Source organism: Equus caballus, chromosome 2, assembly GCF_041296265.1.
Source record: "Equus caballus isolate H_3958 breed thoroughbred chromosome 2, TB-T2T, whole genome shotgun sequence".
Taxonomy (NCBI): domain Eukaryota; kingdom Metazoa; phylum Chordata; class Mammalia; order Perissodactyla; family Equidae; genus Equus; species Equus caballus.
In genome coordinates, this window is record NC_091685.1 from 38,221,842 (window position 1) to 38,240,890 (window position 19,049).

Below are 19,049 nucleotides of genomic sequence, written 5' to 3' on the forward strand. Positions count from 1 at the left end.
AGGCTATATGTTAATAAAGTCAATGACGCCATGGAACCAGGTATGGGAATAGCAGGGCGGAGCTCCTCTGACCCTGAAGAACAGACTGAGCTGCTTTCTAGGGGCAACTTGGAAAAGAAATAATGAGATTGTATGAAATATTTTGGGGTATTTCGTGAGGGAAAACCTCTGATATCAACATTTGGGTTGGTCCAATATTTATTGTATCAGACTCTGGCAGACTCAATGTTCATTAAGATTCCATCCTTGAGCATGGGAGATGGACATAAACCAATGTGCTCAGTGCTGTGGGAGGGGTGCTCACTGGGAGAACGGGGGGACGCTTTGAACAGCCTGGGTGTCCAGGGAGGCTGAATTGGGTGTCAAAGGGCAAGGATGTCCTCTGAGCATCCTTAGTTCCTCTTGAATCGCTTGACATAGATATGATTCCCAGGGACTCATCTAGACTCTCCCAGAAGCTAGTTGTATTTTTAGCCCCTACTACCTCTTGCATAAAGAAAACTTGTTTAAAATAGGGCCTCCTTCAATTTATCCTAAAACAGTCTGTTTTATGTTCCCAGGCAAGAGGGAAAGCACTTGTATTTTTGAATTTCATAAAGGAGCCTAAATTTTTCCTTTGCGCATCTTTATGATTTTCATACATTTGGGTCCTACACACTCACATTTTTAGTCGCTCGGGATGAAAGGGCACCCACTTTATTCTCTTTTCACATTTGCGAGAAGTTCCTTTAAGACAACACCAAAAAAGCAAAAAATGAACCAAAAAAACCCCTGAACCTCAAAGTGGTAATTTGTGGTTTGTCTACACTATAATTGTTAGCATTTGAGATAGCCTGAGAAAATCTAGAAGGAAAAAAATAATCCCGCAACCCTCTATTCAGAAATCTCTATTCAAAGCATTTTCCAAATCAAAGGAGGATTTGGGTGTTAGTTTTCCATAATTATTCTCTTTATAATGAGATTTTTCTTTAAACTTCTGATTTCAGTTGGTGCTATGTGAAAGGATAAGAGCTCCCCTCTCCTAACCTTTGAAAAGCCTGTTTCAAAACGGGATGGTAAAAATATGCATTTCATGAAGTCATAAAAATGATGATCCTTTGCCTACCGGAGTCTGATTAAACAAGTTTTTAGACCCAAACTTAGAGAATCAATTCATTATCTTAATAGGCAACAAAGTGTGCAGAGATGAGTAGAAACCTGCAATTAATTGTCTTACTAACAATGCCCGGGTAGTCCTTTCATTTAATTGGTCATCTAATAAGATGAGTCCCTGTTTGATTTATTTGCTTACACAAGCAGCTCTAATATATGTATCTTTCCATTTTCTTATTTCTAATGTATGAAACACTCCTCGTACAGCTGTCTGCAATGACCCGATGCTGCACAAATGGATGGCTCTCACATTAAGATGGAAATGATTATTGCACAAGACCCGTAATCTTGTGATTTGTCTGCCTCTGAATGTGTGCAGCAAGCACAAAGCAATTTCTATATCCAAACGAAGAGGGTGTGCCAGTAAACGTTAAAGGGGACCCCACCCCTGTGAAGGAGGCCACCTTTTAATGAACTGGTAGAATTGTCTAAGGGTAGCCGTGAGCCACTGAATGCACGGGAGGGCAGGCAATGCCGCTTCTGTCCTCCAGCTCTCTGGCATGATGGGCTCACTCCAGGACCAGCCAGCTTCACAGCTCACAGGTCACGGGGCAAGCCTTCTCGAGAGCTGAGCCAGAGGCCTGAGGAGCCTTGGGGTGTTGAGGCAGGGACTGATCAGTTACTGATGAGGCCAAATTCTTGTGTCTTGTTCATGCAAGAGTGGCAGGCCCCCTCAGTCTTTCTAGCCAACCACATACCTTCATTTCACTGACCAAAAAAATTGATTTCTAACCTCCTTTCTGCTGATGAACAAATTCTCTGGTGTAGACTTTGAAGGGCTTATGCCAACGCTCCTGGAGTGTGTGTTCATAACTAAGGCATCTCAAACACTACTTAGCTGCCCGGAGGATGTAGCTTACTGTTAACTTATGGACACATCAAGTCACATTGTTTGTGTTAAAGGATGTTTAAAGTACATTATGACACAGGTCACAGAGCCCAATTAGAGATGAGAAACCGAGGCTTAGAAAGATAAAGGCGGGTCCGAGGTCACTGAGCTGGTTACAAGCCTGTGGTCCCCATCACACTACAGACCAGCAAGCAACCGTGTAAATAACCGGTGGGCTGAGCCATGTGGACCATGTGAGCGGCACCCCCTGGAGCGGTGCAGGGCGGTGACTCTGTGACCTCAAGCAGCATTTCAGTGTGCTGCTCCCGCCCTTGCCCAGGTTGAGGAAACACTGAAATTGAGAAGGAGGTAAAGAAAAATAGCTTCATTTATGTTTTCTGGGTCCTTCAAAATATGAAGTATATATAGGAACATTTTTAGTTATTACCTTGTTCTTTTTGGTGCATGTGGTATTCGTATCAGTGGATTCGCCAGGCTTGTGTGAGCAAAACAAGCCTCTGAGTCTAAAGGACGCCCCCAAGACACAGACCAGCAAGCCGCTGCTCTCTGGAATAAATTCTCCCAGGCCTGGCCAATTTGTCAACCCCCAAATTTTGGAGGACACGTCCGTCTGGTGATGAATCGGAGTGTTGCCAACCGCCTCAGCCGGCATCTGCCTTGAAGTCTGATTCTTGAGCTGTCAAGGCAAATAACCGGACGTTTCGACTGGATGCTCCCGATCGTGAGATGAAACATCTCAGTGTGACACAGAAGGCCGCCTTTAAAGATGGGACTGAACAGTTATCTAGCATTCCAGCCTCAGGAAAGGAAAACGAATGTCTTTTTCTTGTGGAGATGAAAACTGAGGATCAAGAGAGATTTGAACCCATAACTCAGGGGGAAGAAACAGACAAAAACACTTGTAGTAAGGGTAGCAAGGTTTTAGCTTCAAACAGCAACTAGCTTTGCCCCAGATGGACACCAGGTCTTCTGAAATGCCCAGAGCTGTCCTGGAGCAAATCTCCTTCATTCTCCAAACCCTTGGGCAGTCTAAGAGGAAGCGCCAGGGTTGAGTGATTTACTCAAAGTGACCTGGGTCATCAGTAAATTCCAGATCAGAGTCCTGGCTCCAGGTGCTTCGCCACACAGCCTCTCCGGAAAACGCAAGTTTGGGATTCACTTTCAGGGGATAGAACTGAACTTGCCTCAATGTTTTTCTGAATGAAAATGGGAAAAACATCTATTTATATGTCCCAGGAAAGAACTTACTGTCTATCCACAAATCACTGTCACAGAAATCGGCTCCTTTCTCACTCGTCTATCTCATAAATTACGTTCGTTGAGTGTCTCTTTTGGCTTTGCCATGGCCATCTGGAAAAACTGGCTAATTTGTAGCTATTTTGCTTGTCCTTGGGGGAAGCAGAGGCGTAAGATAAATGGGTAACCTTAACTTGATATCTGTTGACAGACATGTCAAGAACTATTGGAAATAGCTGGATCTTGGGAGAGCTACATTTAATACCTCCTTTGAAAAAGATAATTGGCTCATACACTTGAGTAGGTGGGCAAACACTTTGTGCCTGGGTCTGTTGCCTACTCCTTAGAAACAGGGCAACTTCTTGCAAAGAATCTGCACCTGATATGTACTGAAAGCTCCTCTCCATATCGATCTGATTATTAACAGGGCTTTAAAGAGTGGAGAGAGGAGAACTGATAGCATAATTAGGAGATAGGATCCCTCTTTTTAGATGTAGATATGCATACATTTATGTATTAAGAATACACTGTGACCCAGAATTTGCTAATATATAGGGGACAAGGTAGAGATCACTTATATTAGGACAAAGTAAATTTACTTTCCAAAGTGGCAGGAACCTGCTACGTAAATTTAACCCAACTTTTAATTTTTTCCCAATCTAGAGGTTACAACGCGGCTGCCCATGGAAATCTACAGACCGTAGACTTGAGTTATTGATAACTGTGTCTTGTGTTTAAAAAAATCAAAACAAAGAAGAGCCATGGGGTGGTTTCACCTAAAAATCCAGAGTCCTGGCTTATTTTGGAAAATCAGAAGGACTGGCTGCACTGGGCACATTTTTCGTTTGGCTACTCCTTTTGGACGGGCTGTATCTTTTCTAGTTCACTGTGGTCCCAACACAGCCTGTATACTCTTTTCCTGGCAGCCTGCTTAATCCTCTGGGCCTCAGTTTTTCCTCCATAAAATAGGGTGATGGTGTCTGCTCCACCTTAGATGATGTGGGCTCATCTAGGAGAGAAAGTAGGGGAGAAGGCCTTCTCAATGCAGGGGGGATTCAAGGGGTATCCAGCATGTGGCTGGACCATCCGGCATTCCTGTTTAAGGCCAGTGTCAACATGTGTCTCATAAAAACCCAAAGCAAAACAAACGCCTACTCCAGAGCAGTGAGGCAAAATGTGGATTTTACCGAAGTTCTCTTAGGGGTGAAGAGGTGAAGTGACATCACGTTTCACTCAGCAACACTTCCAGGGTGTGTCAATCCCTCTGTCATGAAAGCAATTTAGGCTTCTCACATTCCTCCTCCCCTCCGGCCTCCAGGGAATCTGTTTCAAACGCTGAGGGTGGGAAGGGAGTTTACACACACTGGGGGTGGAGGTGAGTCACGTGTCCACATATCCTTGGGATCACAGAAAGGTGACTTAAAATGCACTCACTTAATGGGGGGACTCTTTCAAAATAAGCGGTAGGCATGATGGATAGGCATTGAGATCCCATCTTGAAAAATGAAACCAAAAATCTTGAAAATTAATTTATTGTCTTGCATCTAACTCAGTGTAGGTTATAATTGCAACTAGCCACTAATTCTTAGAATTAACAGCAAATGAGTCAAGTGAGGATTAAAAAAAATCTGGTATTTTTTTTCCGCCAGCCTGGAATTTCACACCTGACATTCATAGCAGTATCGTCAAGAAAGCGAAGTTTTGCAAAAATATCTGAGGGCCTTAGTAACTACCCCCAAGGGCCTCTCATAATCCTTTGATATTGAATTGTTCTCTTTATTTTGGAATGACTTGATATTTACAGAAAAGTTGCAAAGGTGACACAGGGAGTTCCCATACACCCTTCACCCAGTTTCCCCCGAAGTTGACAACCTACATAACTACAGTACATTTGTCAGAACTAATAAATTAACGTTGGTACATTACCATTAAGTAAACAATAGATTTATTCAGATTCCACCAGTTTTCCTACAAATGATCTTGTACTGTTTCAGGATCCATCCAGGACACCTCATTACATTTAGCAATCATCCTCTTACGAAGCATCTTTCTCAGCTTTGTCTTTTTCGCGTCTGACTGGTCTACTTCTACTGTATCTTTATGTATCAGTGACTTGCCTGGAATGCAATTCAAGCAATTCTTCTACCTCACCGTTATTGACTTCATGAAACTATGTATCCGTTGCAATATTTACAATTATCACTTAGGAAGAGAAGGATAGTAAAAAGTTGTTTCATTTTGGGGGTGGGGTAGTGAGACTCAATGCTAACGTTAAGCCAGTCTGGTTTTCAATCCGTATGTACTGGTACAGTCCATTGCTTGTTAAAGTAGTAAAATATTTCTTTAAGTTTTGGTAAATAACTATGCCAGAGTCTCGCCCTCTGCAACCACGGCCCCCAGCCCCCCGACCGCCGGCCCAGCCTGATAGCCACTGAAGGGTAAATTCCTGGCCAGCAGTGGCCACTCAGCATTGTGTTCCAGGTAGCAGGAGTCTGTTCTGAATGATGGGTGGATGCCTGGACCACACTGGATGGTAAATATTGGACCATTGTCCTGGTGTTAAGTAAGAGAGGGGGACAATTCTATAAGTGATCAGTTCATTGATAAATATTTTTATAAAATGAAAACTTTTCTTTCTTGCACCCTTATAACCCCAAGGGCTTGGAGCATGAGGGCCCCTCAACCTAACATTTTCTTCCTCTATCACACACTCTCTCTGGTGATATTCTTTTTTTCCCCCCAAAGATTGGCACCTGAGCTAACAACTGTTGCCAATCTTCTTCTTTTTTTTTTTTTCCTGCTTGTTCTCCCCCAATCCCCCCAGTACATAGTTGTATATTTTAGTTGTGGGTCCTTCTAGCTGCGGCATGTGGAACGCCACCTCAGCATGGCCTGACGAGTGGTGCCATGTCCATACCCAAGACCTGAACTGGCGAAACCCTGGGCCGCTGAAATGGAGAGCATGAACTTAACCACTTGGCCACGGGGCTGGCCCCCTCTGGTGATATTCTTTATGACCCTTGGCTACGCCATTTTCAGAAAAATAAACTGAAGCAAGGCACACCAAAGAAGTAATTTGGCTCAACTAATTGCACACTTGAGCCTAGATAAAAAATTATGATTTCTGGTTCTGTTCTTCCTTAGGTCATATCTTTGTTGTGAGTGTAAGACAAGATCTGAAAACTCGGCTGCCTCGGGTCCTTGGCCCATCATTAATAAGTAAATCACTTCAGAGAGAGTTCAATGTGATCCAACTGGATTTTGAAGCCACTTTTGTCCTGCTCAAAGTGCTTGCCTTTGGATTCCCTAGATCTCTCTTTCTGCACGATAACATTCATTTATTGCCTGTGCCAGTTTGCATGGGTTTTCATTGCTTTCAATCAAGAAGGCTTAACGTGAGGGCGTGGCTCCCACCAGATTACCAGGGGCCTAGATATCCGCCTTCCCGCATTGTTCCTCTGAGTTAAACTTTGCGTGTCAGGACACAAGGGTGAAAATGTGAACCCGACGACTGAGAGAAAAGGGGAAAATGATAAAAAAAAACATCTGAACAGCTCCTCAGAGCTTCCAAAGCATGTCAAGATCATCTTACAGGATCTTCCCACCAGCCTGGTGGGTAGGCATTACAATCATCCTCATTCTAGGAGCTGTAGGAACTGAGGCTTAGAAAGGTCTGGTGACTATCCTAGGGTTCCTGAGAATGAGTGGCAGGGCCCAAAATGGAACCCAAACTCCCTGATGGGATAGACAACAGATGGTTAGTACGCATCAGACAAGATCTGCACTGTCTAAGATGGTAGTCACTAGCCACAGGTAGCTATATTTAGATTTAAATTTGTATTAATTGAAATGAAATAAAATTAAACATTCATTTCCCCAGTCACTTTAAGTGCTCAAGAGTCACACGAGGTTAGTGGCTACTGTTTTGGGCAGAGCAGATACAGACTGCTTCCACCGTTGCAGAAAGTTCTATTGGATATGATGGGCTACGTTGGTTCAGCGGGGTCCTGAGGGAGTATGGCTCCCTGATGGTTGGAAAGGATTGGAAAGGTCTTGATTTGGGAGCTTCCTCAAAATTCAGGCTCTGTAGAGTATCATTGTCTGAGGTCTAGAACAGCCAGCCATTGGCATTAGAAAAATGTTCATTCATTCATTCAACATATATGTATTGAGCACCTTCTATCAACACCGTGCTTGTGCTGGGGGTACAACAGAGAACAAGGCAGGTGTTGTCTCTGCTCTCTCAGAGTTCATAGTCTGGTGAAATCTTTTGTACCCAGGAGATGCTAAAGACTAGGAGGGACAGAGCACCAAAGACTCAGAGGGAGAGCAGGTGGCCAACTTCAACTTCTCATGGAGAAACTACTGGTGCCCTTCTCTGTTCCACATTTATGAGACACCTAAGACCTGGGCTTTCATACTCCCCAATCTGCCTGTCACATTGTCGGCAGTGGCCATCTGTGCCTCCACTGGAGCCTAGCTCGAAGGCATACATATCTGGGAGCTCTTTGTCTCTTCCCAAAAGGGTAGATCAACCCAAGCTCTCAAAAAACAAAATAGTGTCAGCGCCTCCAGGACCTCATCCACTCTCTCTAGATACATGTGATGAGGGACATTCATGTGAGCAACTCTCTTGCACAGGTGACCCCTCTGTTTCCCAGCCACGAAAGTATAGGTAAATGAGAAAGGGTACAAGGACATTACTAAGTGGGTAATCTCAAATCAATTCCGGATGATTTAAAACAGAAAGAGAAGAAATTGTTATTTGACATTGGACCTTTGGTCATTATTAACAACGAATTATTTGTGACCCATGTCTAGATGGAGTTGAGGATCATGCTCTAGTCTGCATGTCACTCAAGCCAACTGGAGAGGTCCTTATAGGCGACTCCTTCTTGAGCCTGCTCCAGTAATTAGGGAGCTCTAGTTCAAGTTAATTAAGAGATTGCTTTGGCTGGTGCAGAGAGCTTTTGGTCATTCCATTTAACAAATATTTACAGGCCCTTCTATTTCTTTCAAGTTGCCTTGGAGACCTGGGTTCCTGATGTGTTCTCACAATGGGAAAGCACGTTACCCTTGGTTTCGGTTGATGGCTGAGTTCTTTAAGCCACCAATGATCGCTCTTGACACTGCGATAGGCAAACTGGGGAGTGTGAAATTCTGGAAATGTGGGATGGAGAAGAGCACCGACAGTTTCTCTGGAGCATGCAAGCAGCAGTCTGGGATACTTCTTTTCACTATGAGAACATGATGATTTTGATATCATGGTTTCCCAGCACATGAAATCAACATAGGATACCAGCCCACTGGTACTGCCTTGCAGGTGTGTTCAGTGTCATCATTTCTACAGAGAGAATATGGGGCCGTAGGGGTGATTTAGGGTTGGGGTTTGTCACAGTAAATGGCCAAGGGGCTGACAGAACCTGGAAGGGGGGTGAGAGAAATACTGAAGGAGGTGGCTCTGGAGTTCAGACAGGCTGGTAAATTCAGAGCCTCCACGTGGAAGTAATAGACTAGGTGATCAGCCAAGCAACGAGAAGTCCCGGAGAAGGCAGAGTCTGTTCACTGGATGAGGGAGAAGGGTCTGGAGTCGGAAGAGGAGAGCCCCAGACTCAAGATCTAGTCTGAGGAGCGGCGCCATGTGAGGACGACGGATTCAGGATGCGGCTGGTATGAAATGGAGGTGGAGGGCAGCGGAGTTGTGCAGGGAGAAGTCAGTGCTGGCTCGAAGGGGAATGTGGGACACGGGCTCTTCTGTAAATGAATTCCAAATGTAGTGGTGAAAATACTCCGAGAATCAGATATTTTGAATTACGCAGGCACTTGCTGAAGATCCCATGGGCTAGAGCCCTTTTGGCCACTCACCCTGGGCAAGAGGGTGTGGGGCCTAGGGGGTGATGTAAGTGGTTAGAACTGGAAAGCTGAGTATTTGGATAGTGCGACAGTTTTCTTCTTTGTTTTATAGGTTAATGAATTTTTTAATTGAGATATACTGGACATATAACATTATATTAGTTTTAGGTGTGTAACATGACGATTTGAAATATGGATGTATTGTGAAATGATCACCACAGTCAGTTTAGTTAACATCCATCACCCACATAGTTATAGATTTTCTTCTTGTGATGAGAACTTTTAAGATCTTCTCTCTTAGCAACTTTCAAATATACAATACAGTATTGTTAACTATAGTCACCATGCTGTACATTACACCCCCAGGACTTAATTATCTTACAGCTGGAAATTTGTACCTTTGACCATCTTCACTTGGGCCCAACCCCCACTCTCTACCGCTGGCAGCCACCAATCTGTCCTCTGCTTCTATGAATTCAAGTTTTTTTCAGATTCCACATACAAGTGATACCACACAGTATTTGTCTTTCTCTGTCTGACTTACTTCACTTAGCATAATGCCCTCGAGGTCCAGCCATGTTGTCACAGGTGGCAGGATTTCTTTCTGTTTTATGGCCATGTAATATTCCATTGTATAAAAATACCACATCTTCTCTGTCATTCATCCATTGATGGACGCTTAGGCTGTTTCCGTGTCTTGGCTATTGTAAATAACACTGCAATGAATATGGGGATGCAGACATCTTTTTGACTTAGTGATTTCATTTTCTTCGGATAAATACCCAGACGTGGAATTCCGGCATCAATGCTGCAGTTTTAATTGACATCTCAAGCCTCATGCCCACTTGCAGCTGGGCTGCTTCCCAGGGACTGCACCAGACATGGAATATACGTTTGTAACCATATGTCAACAGCAATGGGAAATTCTTTGTTGAGAAGCCTTCTGAAACTGTGTCTAGGCTTGGAGGGAAAGGCACCGTGTGAATCAGTGGTATCTGCAGTAGATACAAGACGGGAGAGTTGTATTAGTCCTTCCTGGGCACACTACCCTTCTTGATCTTATCCTTCTGGAAAGGGTTCCACAGAGTAGGAAGGGAGAGGCTCTAGGCAAGGACACCGCCACCCCAGCACCGTTCAGGCTAAAGGAAACTCATAAAGCACCAGAACTTCTGAGACCATCTATAAACTTCACAAAAGTTTATCTTTGCGGGCTGGGGATTCAGCCAGAGGCAAGGATGCTTCATGGCACGTCTGAATGGCCAATCCCCTCGGGTTTCTTTCATAACCATAATCCTCGTGTGAGAGCAAAATTCAAGAATCACGAAGGTACAGTCTGCTGAAGTCCCCCAAAGAAAATTCCTGGTAAAATATACCAGGGTCATTTATCAAGAGGAGAGAAAATATGAGTCCTAGTCTTTTGGAAATCTCCACGAAGCTGGTGAAACCTGAGTGTGATTGTGAAGGACAGGTGGAAACAGGAGATGGAGGGCGGAAAGTCGAGAGCATGTCTGATGGATTCCTCTGCTGATTTAAAAGCTACAGCACAGCTAGATGAAATTTGCTAAGGGTCTGAATAGACTGTGGTGGGGGGGAGCCGCCATCCAGTTGTTGACACCATCATAAATACCAGGGATCTCGAGGCAGGATGCAGAGCCGTGAGTTTGGAAAGATTGCTGGCCTTGGGACACCAATATGCTGATTCTTTAAAATTTTACCGATACCCAATATGCTGAGTCAGTTAGCTGAGAAAAGGCCACCCAGGCTGCACATGGAATGTGGGGCACAATCTCTGTCACCTTTAACTAGGAACAGGTGAATTTTTCTGCCTGCAGTTGCTAGACATGGGGCCTTTTCAATGTACCTAATTTTTACCCACTACTATATGTCTAATAACTTGTCCTGGGGTATTGTGTTTATCCCAGAAATGTTAATGACTTCATAACTCAGTGTGAAATGCTCTGGGCAATTTTAGTATTATTAAGGATTCTATGAAGTATAAAAAAGAAAACGCTCTCAAGGTGCCGGCCACAGTTAATACTTGATTCCCATTTTGGAGAAAGGAGAGAAATTAAGCTTTTTAAAAATACATGTTTTCAGCTGGGAAAGCAGTTCATTTAAGCATAATAACAATCATTGCCCTTTGGAAATAAGGCATGAATCCCCAGAATGTCCCTGGACTGTGAATTCTATCTTCTCTCCGATGCTTGTCTGAGTCACGCTGGAACTTGGGCAGTGGGCAGCAGGAGTGAGGGTAGGTTTATGGTTTTGGCAAATTGGGTTGAGGACTCTGGGCCCTGGGGTTTGGAGGGGTGAGGTGGGGTGGGACACTGTTTCTGACTCCGGGAGTCAAGCGGTGGGTAGGAAGAGGGAGCAAGGAGGCAGCAGGCTGTTCTAAGAGAGCCACGGGAGGCCGCCACGTCCATAGATGGCTCAGCACCATCCTTCCTCCTACCACTTTCTCGAAATCAGCAAATTTCCAACTATTTTCTCTTCTAAAGCTGGGGAATCTGTTAATGAAGAAAGGCCATGTGAAACCAATAGAAGTGGCACCACTGCTTTGGTTGGGATTATGATGGGGAGTGGGAATCCTGCGCACCCAGCACCTTCCCTACTTCAATCCCTTCTCCCTAGGGGAGGCTCCAGGGACCCTCAGGGATCCAGGGAACACAGTTTGGAAATCACTACCTGAAATGCTTTGAGAAGAAAACGTATGTCAAAAAATTTTGCAAATAGTAAAACCCCTTAGAATCTTTTTGTTATTATTCGTTTCAAAGCTTCCCTTGGTGTTCAATTGTCAGGTAGGTTGAACGGTAATAATGGTGATAAAATCTTTTACAGATAAGAAAACTGAGAGGCTTGGGAAGATAAAGTAACTTAATCCAAGTCTTCCAGTTGCCAAGCTGGGCACAAACCCTGTCTGTGAACCACAACCTTCCACACCCCCATTCCTCTTTTCCTCCCACCTTCTCCCTCCCACTCCCCACTTCACCCAGAGACCTGCCAACGCCGAGGCCTCGGGAAACACTTCCTAGATTCAAATGCTGGCCCCACAAGAGTGATCCTGATTACAGATGGTGCCTGAGCTTTGGTGCCTATCAGTGCTTGTGCCATCATCTCATCACATTAAAGATGGCGGAGTCTGAGAATCGAGTGGTCAATGCGCATTTAGGTGAAAACACACATTTAGCGCTTTATCTTGGTTTAATTGGGTGATCTCCCGGGATCTCCAACATGTGGGAGGGAAAATTCTACAACTGTTTCCGTCTTTGATGACTTGGGAGAAGCTCAGAAGGTAGATTTGTTTGGATCGACTCAGAGGAAGTTGCTGTAAATGATGCGCCAAACAGTTGGCTGTAAAAAATGGGTCCTGGGCTCTGCAGGGGGTGGGCAGTTTACGCTCTGCAACTCAGATGTGCAAAAAAAAAGTAGCTTTCTTTAAATGCATTCCACCGATGGCAGCAATGAATAAAGCCAGCATCCTACTAGTTGGAGGTGGCTCAGTCCCTTCTGGATTAGAGCAGGCCCTTTGGGATTAACTCAGTCTGCTTTGGGGAAGTGTCTGATTTTCCATTGTTCATCCTGCTCCTGCTTCCTCTTCCTGGGACCTGTCTGGGCAGAGGGAAGCCCACCCACCTTCCTCGAATCAGGGGAGGACAGGCTGCCTGCTGTCCTCCGTGTCTTTGCTGGTGTCTGTTCAGGACTGTTGGCTTTACCTGGCCCCCAGGATTCCAGGGTTGGGAACTGCAGAGACGCAGCTGGTGCCATGTGGGTTTTTTTGGGGGCTGTGCTATCACCTACTGCTAAAGTCTGTAGTCACTGTTATGCGATCTGGCCATGGGGTCCATCTTTTCTAATCCCACTAGATCTTTCCGACCGCCTGGGTGTTTTTTTCACAAAAGCATGTGATAAGAGCACAAGGCAGCCCCTGGTCCACCCATCTAGAGACTTTCCTAGGTCATTTTTAACCTTCTACCTGATGAGTACTAGTAGGACACTGAGTGTCTGTAACAGGTCTGAATGGCCCTATCTATTCTGGAGACGCAAGAACCAGTGATGAACCCTGGAGTCCCTCCACTCATCGGGCTGTTTCTAACCCCAGGACACAGGTCCACTGCTTCTCCTTTCTCTTCCCTCCTCCTCCATCGGGGCAGAGAACAACTTCTCCTGTCTGCAGAGAACAACTCCTCTCTCATTTCCTCTGTCCTCTCCACGCTAGCTTCGAGGACGTCTCACGCTCTGAATCCAACATGCTTAGATTTCTGGAGTTTAGAAGACACTCTTCTCTCTCACAAAGCCTATATCTTGAGACCATTATCTCGAAATAATATTAGCCCGTTGTGATACTGTGATTTATAGTAAGAAATATATATATGGTCTTCGTCCCCAGTCCCTGACACAGGGCTCCTAAAACTCTCATAAATTCCTAAGTGATAAGAACACTAGGAGCATCCTTTGTTCTAATGAGGTGACTCTGGGTGGGTTCCTGGATGGAGGCTGGTCACCAGAAAGACCAAGCCACTGATTAGAAGCTTGGAATTTTCAGTCCCACCTCCCACTTCTCTAGAGAGGGGAGAGGTGCTGGAAATGGAGTTAATAATTAATCATGCCTACACGAGGAAGCCTCCTCAAATCCCAACAGTACGGGGTTGGAGAGCTCCCAGGTGAGTGAACACTTCCATCCACTGGGAGAGAAATGCGCTTCGACTCCACGGGGACAGAAACTCCCGTGCTCAGGACCCTCCCAGACCTCAGGACCCTCTGTATTTCTTCACCTGGCTGTTCATTCTTCATCTGTATCCTTTAACCATACTTTCTAACAAAGTGGCAAGTGTGAGTCAGTGTCTCCCTGAGTTCTGTGAGCTGTTCTAGCAAATAATTGAATCAAAGCGGGAGGAGGTTATGGGAACCTCGGATTTGTAGTTGAGTCGGACAAAAGTTGTGGGTCACCTGGCAGCTACTGCTTGTGATTGGCACCTGGGGGGGGGGCAGTCCGGTGGGACTGAGCCCTTCACCTGTGGGATCTCCAGGGAGACAGTGTCAGAATGGAATTAAACTGTTGGACACCCAACTGGTGTCCCAGAATTGCTTGGTGTGGGAAAAATCCCACACATTGGTGACCAGTAGTGAAGTGTCCTGTCTGAGCAGTAAAGGAGACACACAGTAGGGAAGAACTCTGCTTTTCCTAATATACCTGTGGACAAAAAAATCCCAAACTGGAAGTCCAAAGCTGAGCAGTGGCTCTTTTTCTCTTTGCATTCCTGTTCCAACAATCCTAACCTCCCCTGGAGTGTTGGATGCATCTATCGAATAGGGGGATAGTGATGTTCAAGGAAGCATGAAAAAGGAAAGCAGATTAATATATTTCAGAAAGTATTATCCTCGTGACAAGTGCCTAATAGACAAGAGGTCACCCGGATGGGGAGGGAGGAGGTCTGCCTTCCTCTGACTGATCAGTTTCCTGTTGTGTACTTGGCACCAGGCCGTGAGAGGGACGCGAAGGAAAATGGAGCTTGTTCAGAGGAGAGAAGTGACCTTGCGGGAGGAATGACGAGACTTGTCACCTGAGAAATGGATGTGTAGCTGGGAGAAAAGAAGACTCAACAGAGTGAGGAGGGCCGCCCTCAAATATACGAAAGAGCATCACTTGGAAGGTAAGAGGCGTGCTCTTTGTAGTTCCAAGAACTAGAACTGGACTAAATGGGCAGATGCTGGGGTGAGGCAGAGCTCCACTAAATGTGAAAAGAATTTCCGAAGAGGCAGAGATGTCCCGAGTTGGGATGGGCCGCTTCAGAAAACCAGTGAGTCTTTTTTTATTAAAGGCATTTCAGGAACAGGTTGGACTCTGCTAGCTGCTAAGAAGATTAGATAGCACATATACAGGGCTTGGATAAGGTGACCTGAGTTCTCATCCAATCTATGGTGGATTAAAGAGGGCAATTTCTTTGAGACGAATTCCCTTCCTCTTGGATCTGGAAGGGCTCCACGACTGCTTGAACAATAGACTATGGTGGACGTGACGCCGTACCAGTTTCTAGGTCCCTGCTCTAAGACACTGGCAGCTTCTACTTCATGTCTCCTAGAACATTTGCTCTTGGAGCCCTTAGCTGCCATGTAAGACATCTGACTGTCCTAAAGTTGCCATGCTGTGAGGAAGCCCAAGCTAGCCACATGGAGGGCTGCATGGAGAGAGACAGAGACTCCGGTCCAGACGCCACCGTTGTAGCCATCCCAGCCCAGGCACCAGATATGTGAGTGAAGAAGTCTCTAGACGACTCCAGCTCCAACCACCGTCTAACTACAACTTTATGAAAGACTCCAAGTGAACGCCACTCAGCTGAGCTCGGTCAACCCACAGAATCATGAGGCTTAACAATACATTTTCTTAATCTATTAAATTTGGGGATGGTTTCTCACACAATAATAGGTCCTGGCCCGCAAGCATTGGAATTCATAATTCTGTTAACTACCTGTAGGAGGAGGATTAGACTTCGTCATAGGTGAATTAGATGAAATTATCAGAAAGATGTTAGTGAGAACTCTGCTCTGCAGCATCTCTCCTGGTGGCCTGCTATGTTGCCCCAAATTATACCAAGAGTGAATCGCTTCTGGCTGACAGGTGATCTCTTTCAAGATCAATACAATTTAGCGGGGAGAGGAGAACACCTTCAATCTAATCACTTCTTCTATACCTTACTATGAAGTGGTTTTCTGACAGCTGAAAATGGTCCCAGGGGAATGAGTTTTTTGGTACCCAGAATGACAGAGGGAGTGACGGATATGTTTAAAATTAAGGGGCACTATGAAATTGGAAAAAGACTGTAGCCAACAGCAGGGAGATAAAAATGGAAAGCGGCAAAAAGTATTCATTTACGTCTTTGTCTATTTCAATTTGTCAATTTTAGCCCTGGCTGACCTGAGAGGGTTCTTTGCTCTCGGCAAATTTCGTAGCTTCCGTGAATGCTAAAATATTACTGATGATGGTGATGATGAAATGTTCCATTTCAAATGCTTGATGGACTCGGTGCATGGTGGTAACACACGTCTATACATAAGGCCTTGATTCTTTGATTCATGACTCGCCAACAGCTCATATGTCAGGAATGGACAGCAAGGGGTTCCAAGCATGGCTTGCCCAAACTCTGCTGTAAATGGAGTCCTTTTTACCCTTCATTCCCTCACTTGGAGCAACTGGGAAATGACTGGCTTGTCAGCTCTTAGGCAGAGGCCAAAGTATGTATAATAACAGAGTCAATCCTACCTACTCAAGAGAATTTCCATCGTTTCTAGCAAAATGGCACTGCGGGGGTGTTGAAAGCCAGGGAAGGGAAGGAAAAATGTTTGGGGCATTCCAGGTTGGAACTCTAGTTGAGGAAATGGTATCCTAAGCGGCAATTTAGTAGTATTGAAGTAATAATGACGAGAACGATGATGGCTAACAGGCACTGAGTGCTCGCTAGCTGTCAGGCATCTTCCTGCTCCCAGACATTGTCCCCCGACTTTACACTCCAGCTGTGGAGCTTTGCTGTGAATCTCACAGCTTGGAGTTCCCATGACCTTGGTTCAAATCCCAGCTCTGTAGCTTCTTAGCTGAGATGGGCAAGTCACTAAAACTCTCTAAACCTATTTCCCCATAAGATTGTACATAAGAGTATTAAAGGAAGTAATGAATATAAATTATATTAAGAGAAGTAATGAATATAAAGAGCGCAGCACAGTGCTGAACACAAACATTCAAAAATGTAGTTACTATATATGCTGTATTTGGGTTCTTCATGGTTTAAATTGACCCTTGTGGATTGATCTGGTAACCCAGACAATATCGACAGTCATTTTTTTCTATGGGAAATGGCATGCTAAATTATATATTAGCAAAGTACAGCCCTTGGCCAAATCTGGCCTGTCAGCTGTTTGTGTATGACTCGCAAGCTAAGAATAGCATTTGCATTTTTAAATGGTTGAAAAAAAATCAAAAGGAGCATAATATTTCGTGACACATGCAAATTATATGAAATTCACATTTCAGTGTTTATCAATAAAGTTTTATTGGAACACAAGCACGCTCATTTGTCTGCATACTGTCTGTGGCTGCTTTCTCCCTGCAATGGCCAGGTGAGTAGTTGCAACAGACACCTTATAGCTCACAAGCCTAAAATATGTACTATCTAATCCTTTACAGAAAAAGTTTGCCAGCCTCTGTTCTAAAAGGTAAAAAAGAAACTAACTTCCAAGCAATATATTTGAACGATTCTTTTATAATTGGCTATTATATTCTCCTATACATATATTTATATATTTCTCTACACACACGCGCACGTGTTCAAACACACATCAGTATACACACATGTAGGACAGCCCAGCCACATGTCCGCATATCATCTGCTCTGACCCTGAGGTGGCTCTGGGTGAACTCCTATCCGAAGGCTGAGTTATGCTGGCCAGCATCCATCCAGCATGGAGTTTGTAGGAGAGCATTGGAGGTAAATGCGTCTGCCGAGTTGAAAATGCTGGCTCTCTCCGTCCCCTGCTGGGTCTCCAAAGAAATATATGAATATTTTAGCGCTTTCTTTATGGTAGAAGATTTCCTTTTTCCTTATGGGCTCTCTTTGCTGGAGTTTTTAAGAACCTGTTCTCATCACAAAATCAGGCACAAAAACTATTTACCATACATATGAGAGTCAACAAGAATAAAACACCCTTAGGTACTGTTCACATTTCTTTCGGCTTCTTACTCTTGAGCTGCTATTAAACTTTAATATACAGAAAGTTTGCTGGGTTTTATAGAGTCGAACAGTGAAGGTGTGGTTGCGGCAGGCTGACGTGACTGGAGGTTTAAGTCCATCCAGGTCTGCAGTTGTGTAATGAGCAGACAACCCAATCACCATAAAAACGCATTTAAAAATATTGTCTGTCTGAAAAAACCAGCGCCAAAGACCATCAAAACCGAAGAGGACCCGGTGATCAACTGCTCCAATCCTCTATTTGTAGAGAAGAGCAAATTGAGAGTCAGATTGGGGAACGGGCTTCCTCGAAGGGCATACACTCGTTTGTGGAAAAGGACGGGTCTAGACTGCTGGTCGCCAGCTCCGAGTCAGGCCTGTCATCCTGTCCTCACACTTCCTGGGTAACACACCGATGCACAGAAGTAACATCCAAGAAACCATTCAGATCTACACTTTCAAAATAAAACATTGCTTTCCCTTGGCTGTTCAATTTGTCTGACGTACAAATTGACACACGAGGCATTTGAATTCCGTCTCATGTGACTGTGTCACGTCTCCTTGGACCCCTTCTTCAACGTCATGGCCTCTGACCTTCCCTATGGCTTCTGGCACATTCTGCCCAGTCTCAGGCTCACACAGATGCTTATGGCCATTAGATTTGTGTGATCTGCCAGTCCCTGCTTCTCCCTGCTGTCACCTAAATGGGGGCATTGAAGACAAAGTAAGGAATTGGGAAGGCAGATGGAAGGTGCAATGAAATACTTAGTTAAGGAACGGAGCTATGAGACTGACAAAGCTAAGAAAGGGCCAGATTGCGCGGGAAGGCTGCTGGTTATGATTAGGAAAAGAACACGGTGCGTCTCCCCTCCCTGTAATGATGGACAACATTTGTGGGGCTGACATAGATATAGCAATGTCCAAATGTACATCTATATATTTGGGTATTGCTCTCTATTTTCCACTTTCCATTTCTCAAATAGGCCACAGGCTCCAGGCTGGGAGCTCAGGGCAGGGCGGAAAGTTGGAGTTGCCTGCTGGACGTTTGTCTTTTTGGCTTTGGTTTACCAAGGCTTAAAATCACAGAAGTGGATAGATTTGGGGAGGTGGGGTAGGGGGCAGCTATCTCTGAGAGGGACATGAAGAGAGAGGGAGGGATAGTTTTTGAATAAAAGTCTATTCTCTTGGACCAGAAGCGGAAGAGCTTTCTGAGAGTCAGGGAGCCAGCACTCTGTTCTGGG

At 44.8% G+C, this 19,049-nt stretch overlaps 1 protein-coding gene and 1 long non-coding RNA gene across 3 annotated transcripts in view; one reads left to right on the forward strand and one right to left on the reverse strand.

The window, feature by feature from the left end:
- The window catches only part of KAZN (kazrin, periplakin interacting protein), a 1,019,918-nt gene that overhangs the window by 483,219 nt on the left and 517,650 nt on the right, over positions 1 to 19,049 (reverse strand). The gene's annotated exons all lie outside the window — the stretch shown is intronic.
- Positions 8,343 to 17,148, forward strand: LOC111770172 (uncharacterized). The gene is made up of 2 exons (XR_002803257.2): positions 8,343 to 8,561; positions 14,571 to 17,148. It is a non-coding gene; the product is annotated as an uncharacterized lncRNA (long non-coding RNA).